The sequence below is a fragment of the Schistocerca americana genome, chromosome 8 (genome assembly GCF_021461395.2).
Source record: "Schistocerca americana isolate TAMUIC-IGC-003095 chromosome 8, iqSchAmer2.1, whole genome shotgun sequence".
Classification (NCBI taxonomy): Eukaryota; Metazoa; Arthropoda; class Insecta; order Orthoptera; family Acrididae; genus Schistocerca; species Schistocerca americana.
In genome coordinates this window covers 32,760,637-32,766,667 of record NC_060126.1, presented here as the reverse complement: position 1 = coordinate 32,766,667, position 6,031 = coordinate 32,760,637, and the positions used below count along the sequence as shown (strand labels likewise).

Below are 6,031 nucleotides of genomic sequence, written 5' to 3'. Positions count from 1 at the left end.
GGAATTAATAGTGTTGTTTACTTTTATGTTGGCATTCGGGAAAGCTTCGTTTCACCCGAACGAGCTAAGGAAGTGACGTCAAAATGACGTAGCCCAGCGTTCGCGAAGTATGTCGATACGTCGATCGCCGAGTACAAATCGAGTTGACGTGATAGTTTAGGCCAGCCACGGCTGTTCGGGTGCAGTCTCAAATTGAGTGTCCGAGGAGGGGGACTGTGTGTTAACCACGCAATAAAACTATGTAGTTAACATGTGGATAAGAGTGTTTTCTCTTGTATTCTAATTAACTATACTGCGTCTGTTCGTTCATCCGTGGCAAAATATGCGTACGACATGTCTTCCAGTTATATTTGCCAAATTTTACGTGCTTTCCCTAGTTGGTTAACGATGTGCCATAGTAACAGAGTACTCCAGAAAATTGCACATAGAATCGAAAAACGCGTTAATTGGTTTGTTGCAACATATTCACCAAAGTCTGATTAAAAAACGAAAGTTGTCACAGACTCAAAGAGTTCTTTCTCTATATTTGCTGCTGAATATATGAAATGACTCGTGTCAGCACATCATTTAGAACATTCATTCCCACGCCGTATCCGCAGTTTCAGAATTGAACGTGGATGTTCAGACGACTATTTTTAAAAAAAAGAACTAATTAAAAAGAAATGTAAATAAATTATGAAACAATTACCGGTACTCTCATGTGAATGCTATTTTTCTGAAAATGTATGTATTATTCTCCTGTTTTCATTAAGAGCAGTGTACTGTCTCCAGCCACACTCAATCATGGCTCCATACATACAGAACTGTACCAATAGTGTGCAATAATGTGTTAATAAAAAGTGAAAATAATATATGGCTACCTGAGTGGTAGTAGGAGATTAAACATAATTCACAAACTAAATATTGAGGTAACTGTGTGATTTGCTTGGCATAATATTTGCAGCTTCTGAACCTTTTTTACCCTGAGGGGCAGGGTGGATTTTGTAAACAGCAACAATTTGTATTGTTTAAAAAAATTACATCACTGAATTTCTTTTTGTGTACTGTATCATTTATAAATTGCTCATCTCTATTTGGAATGTATCCTCATATGCTAATACTGAATGGAAAGTAGTTAGCTTATTTGGAAAATAGCTTGGTAGCCCATACAAGTATGTTTCATTTGTTTGCATCCAGATACTGATATTGGAGACTTTTAATAGAGTGACACATTGTTTTAGTATTGTTTTTTCTGTGCACCCCCACAGAATTTAGTACATGTTGTTCATTGCCATTCCCTCAGTCTTAGAAGGGTTATTTGCAGTCGTTTTAGCCACACTCGTGACGGAGTATTTTGCGCTAGGACTCTGAGGACCTTTATTCTTCGATGGCATAAAACCATAGTCAACTTCGTGGCATGAAAGCAAAAGTCGCAGAGCTTGGTCTCCTCTACAAATGTAGTAGAATATCAAATGTTCAATTCAGTCTGGTGTCAATCATTCTCTGTTTTATTTATTGTGATTAAAATTATGTTTGATAACTGTTAGCATGAGACACTGGCAAGTGCTGTACCGAGATTAAGGGTAACAGTAAACAGTGGGTGCATAGAATACTCTTTATCCTAAGCCTTTGACCATATTTGCATGTTCATGGAGATGAGAGAACCAAAAGCCCGTATGGACAAAGCTCCTAGCTACACTTTTACAGAATGGCATGGAGGAAGGGATGCAGATCAAGACAGCAATGGCCAGGGTAGGGGAGGGCAGACTTTCACGGGGCTGAGCTTCTCTGCTGTGTTTCCAAAGGAGTTTTCATTATTTTTCAGGCATCAGTTTCCTTTTGAAGTACTAACCATTGCTACAATTTGAAGCAAATCATTTTGTCATCTTAGATACTGAAATAGTAATATTAAGCTCCTTTTTTGCATTAACGATTGTTTTCCTTAATCCATCATTTATGAAGATTGGCAATTTTTTGGTGATTGTGGAAATCTCTTGAAATTGTGATGAAAACTCATCTATGCATGTTTAATATTAAACTGTCAGTACTCTATATACAGGAGACTGTCCTAAGCTAGAGTTTATGGTTACAGATTTTTCACTGTACCTCTCTAACTGGTTCTAAACTGCAAAAACACTGAACAACTAAGGTCTTTCTTAGCACTTTCAGTTAAATAATATACATTAAAAACTCCCCACAACATTATTTCTCTTTTAGTACTAGGTGTAGCATGTATGTTTCTTAACCATACATGTACTGTACAGATATATGTGTGATTCATAAACTGCCAGCTCTTACCAGCATACCATCGATTTTCATCTGTGTACAGGCCTAAAATTGCTAGAGTGCCATCATTTGTTAATTTTTTTTTTACATCTATACATGTTTGCACACAATTGCACATCCAGGCTACAATAATGGGCTACATGATTGTGTCCATGTAGCATCCCATGGTGTATTATGAGAAACACAGCAAATGACCGTTGTCTGCACAATCCATTGTGTTGCTGAGGCACCCAATGAATAGGTTTGTGTTGTGCTTTTCGGCAAGGGGATGGCCCAGCTCTATTACTGGACACATTTTTAAATGAGATCTTCAATAAGAAATACTTTTTTATTTCTTGAACACACTGTCTGCCATGTGGCTGCAGGCAGCCACAGTAGAACTAGATGCCTGACACTACGTAGCCACTTGAGGCCACAGCAGAGCCTAGCACCTAGCACTGTGTGCCTGGCAGTGAAATATCCATCGGTGTGTGCCAGTCTGTGTGTTAAACTTCAGTGTTTTAACCAGTTGCAATTGTGTTACATTGTTTAAAAAATGGAATATATCTTCAGTTTGTAAAATTTTGTACAGTAATTACCTAGTCAGTACAGAGAGATAAGTGATAAAGTTTAACTCGGGTTGAATGGGAGCATGTTCCATTACAGTCAGGTATGCAAACCACTTGTTCCATTGCACATTGTGTGTAGTGGAGGCTTATTAAATCTATGGAGTGCTTTCTGCTTATAATAGTGCTAGAGCAACATTTATATCATCTCTCAGACCAATAACCCACCATAGTACTTCCTGAGGGTGAAATGCAACATTTACAGTGAGAATTCTGTTAACACCGTCTTGTGTTAAAGGATTTCCATTTTGGTTCTTTCAGGTAATGAGATACGAAGCCAAGCAGGCCCACTTATATAGATTTTTGTTTACTTTATGTTTTGGCTTCAATAGTGAACGAAAATATTATTTAAAATAATATGAAGTACCACAATCAAAATGTTGCAGACTTTTTTTTTATAACCCTTACCACATTGGTGCCAATGTTACACAGGAAAACATTAGTGGCCAATGATGAAACTGAAGTGCTTGTGGTATCTACAATTTGAAATGTAATATATCTCATAACATACAAGACAGATCACGATTTGTTGTAAAAAATGGCAAATTGGATATAAAAGATCGTGAACTACAAAAGTAAAATAGATGAATTTTAGAACCATTATTTCTTAAGTTGTAACAGTGATACTCAGGACAGTTTATTTACAACTTGAAACATACCTATCGTAGATTTACAACAAACTCACAACCATGAATTATTTGATAGAATGGTAGCAAGTTTTGCCGGGCTAACAACATTTCTAATAACATTCAGAATTAGTAGCCTTAAGTTATTGTCCCCAAAAAACACCATACTGAATTACTGTCTATCTGGTGAGCAAGAGTCTCCAGAAATACAAAAGGAAAGGGCAGGAGGACAATACCAGGTGTAGAAATTTCCCTGTAGTAGGCACTGTATATGCCATTTTTAAAGTTCTAATCTTCTTGTGAAGTAAATAAACCTAAAAACTGTAAGTTTGTTAGTTTGGTTACATTTTTCAGGCACCATAATCAAACTACTTTACTTTCATATCTGTGGATTCTAGTGGGTAATTGCAAATGATTAAGAAAACTTCATAATTATTGATACCACATTGTTTTATTATCTGTAATAGGAAATACATGGAGTTTAGTTTTCACTCAAAAAGGATAATTACATAATGACATTTCTTCATATGTCCAATTCACATACATAGTCCATGTGTGCTTACATAAATGCAAAACATAAAATACGTTGACATGTACAATAGTATAAACATTTTAAAAACACTAACAACTAGTCATTTTGAACAACAGATTGTGTGTAAGCTTAAAGGAACAATGCACACATAAGAGTATGCACTGAAAAATATGATTTGAAAATTGCTATTCCCTCTAATGTCATGTTTAGCTCATATGATTCATTGCCAAAGGAAATGTTAATTACATAATTGAATTTATTCATTCCAACATGTGTATTCTGACTACACAACAAATTATGAGCAATGTACGTAAGTTTTTTGAGTTGATACTGTTTTATAAATGAAAAACCTTTTCTCAAATATTGTTTTACCACACAGATTAAACAACTTACACCCATGTGCTCAGAGCTGATTTGTTGTAAGGAAATCAGTGAGTGACCAGGATGCAATACAGAAACACACTTGCTGCAAATAAAACTTAACTAAAGTTTGTTTGTTAACACTTTCGGGGTTTGTGCACTTTAGTGTTGCTGGAACAGACCAAATTGGATGAACATAATGTTTCACCCAACAGATAGTACAATTTATAGCCATATGTATCGGGCTCTGTTTGATTTGAAGAAAACTGTTATTGACCAAGATGCATTAAGGAATCAAATTAATGGGTGGGAAACGGAATCGAAGGCTGAGAGATTTTTTTCAGACTGTTTAGAGATGACAATGGAAAAGTGCAGCCATTGCTTTTTTGTTACCAGCACAAGTAGCAAAGGGAACTTTTGAAAAGGTATGGTAGAGTTTAGGGTATGTTTGCTTGATGCAACATACAAGACAATGAAGTATGACATTCCGTTATTTTTCTTGGTAGTGAGAGCTAATGTATGCTATTTAGTAGGTGGGATATTCTTCATTCAAGTAGAAAACACTGCTTCAATTAAAGAGGCTCTAGAAATTTTCAAGGCACGGAACCCAGATTGGAATCCAGTTTCATGGGTTACTGATTTCTCTGAGCCTGAGATATGGGCAATTAAAGGAACATTTCCAATGTCAAGGGTTTATCTTTGTTTATTTCATCGAAAGCAAGCCTGGCAATGGTGGCTTAGCAAAAAGAACAATTTAGATGTACCGGGAGATAGTGAGCAAATTCTGAAGCTGTGGGAAGAAATTGTAGAGTCACCATCTGAAGAACAATTCTTAACTGCAAAACAAAACCTTCAATTTCATGAATTGTTAACTAGAAATTCTGGTGCACTTTATTATTTTAATAAGCAATGGCTTTCAGTGTCTGAAAGGTGGGTGAAGGCCTATGAGGACAAGGAGAATTTCTTCGCCAATATAACTACTACTACTAATGGTGTTGAATCACTAAATAAAAGAGTAAAACATTTTTTCTTAGACATTCAGCAGATATAACACTGACAGGTGTTGTTAAAGTTTTAATAAATGATTTCCTCCCTAGCCTGTTTAAAAAATATTGTCTGAAGAATTCAGCTGTGAAATCTTACAGCAGAGAGATTCCTCACTTCTTGCATAACAAGTCACACAAATTTGTGAATCACGTAATGAAAATATATTCTTCAGCGCAAACTGGACTTACCGAAAGCTCAGTGAAATAAATGGGCGAGGGATTATTTTGTGTAGAATGTGCTGAGGCCAAGGATTGTTACTATGTGGTGAATTCTGCAAAGCCTAATTGCACATGTGAAGACTTCCATGCAAACATTTCTGCGCAATTTTCATTTATTACCCTGGCTGGGACTTTCATAAGTTGAATGACAGTTACAAGAACAGCCCTTTCATTTGTCTCGATGGGACCTTTGGGTTTGGCTCAAGCAGCAGTTGGTCTGAATCTGCCAGTCCTGTATTACAAAGTTCAGAGGATACCAGCAGTGAGGAGGCAGTAAACCAAGGCCGTGACAATCCCAGAAGCTCAACTTCATCAGAGGAGCAAGATGCACGGGAATTAGCAAGGCAGGTCATAAACCTGACCTACAGCACTATAAAC

General features: G+C 36.5%; 1 protein-coding gene across 1 annotated transcript in view; it reads left to right on the top strand.

The window, feature by feature from the left end:
- Positions 1-6,031, top strand: part of LOC124545117 (origin recognition complex subunit 3) — a 138,093-nt gene continuing 132,062 nt past the window's right edge. Inside the window, exon 1 of the mRNA XM_047123934.1 lies at positions 1-28. The gene's annotated coding sequence lies outside the window, so the exon portion shown is untranslated. The remainder of the gene's footprint in view (positions 29-6,031) is intronic.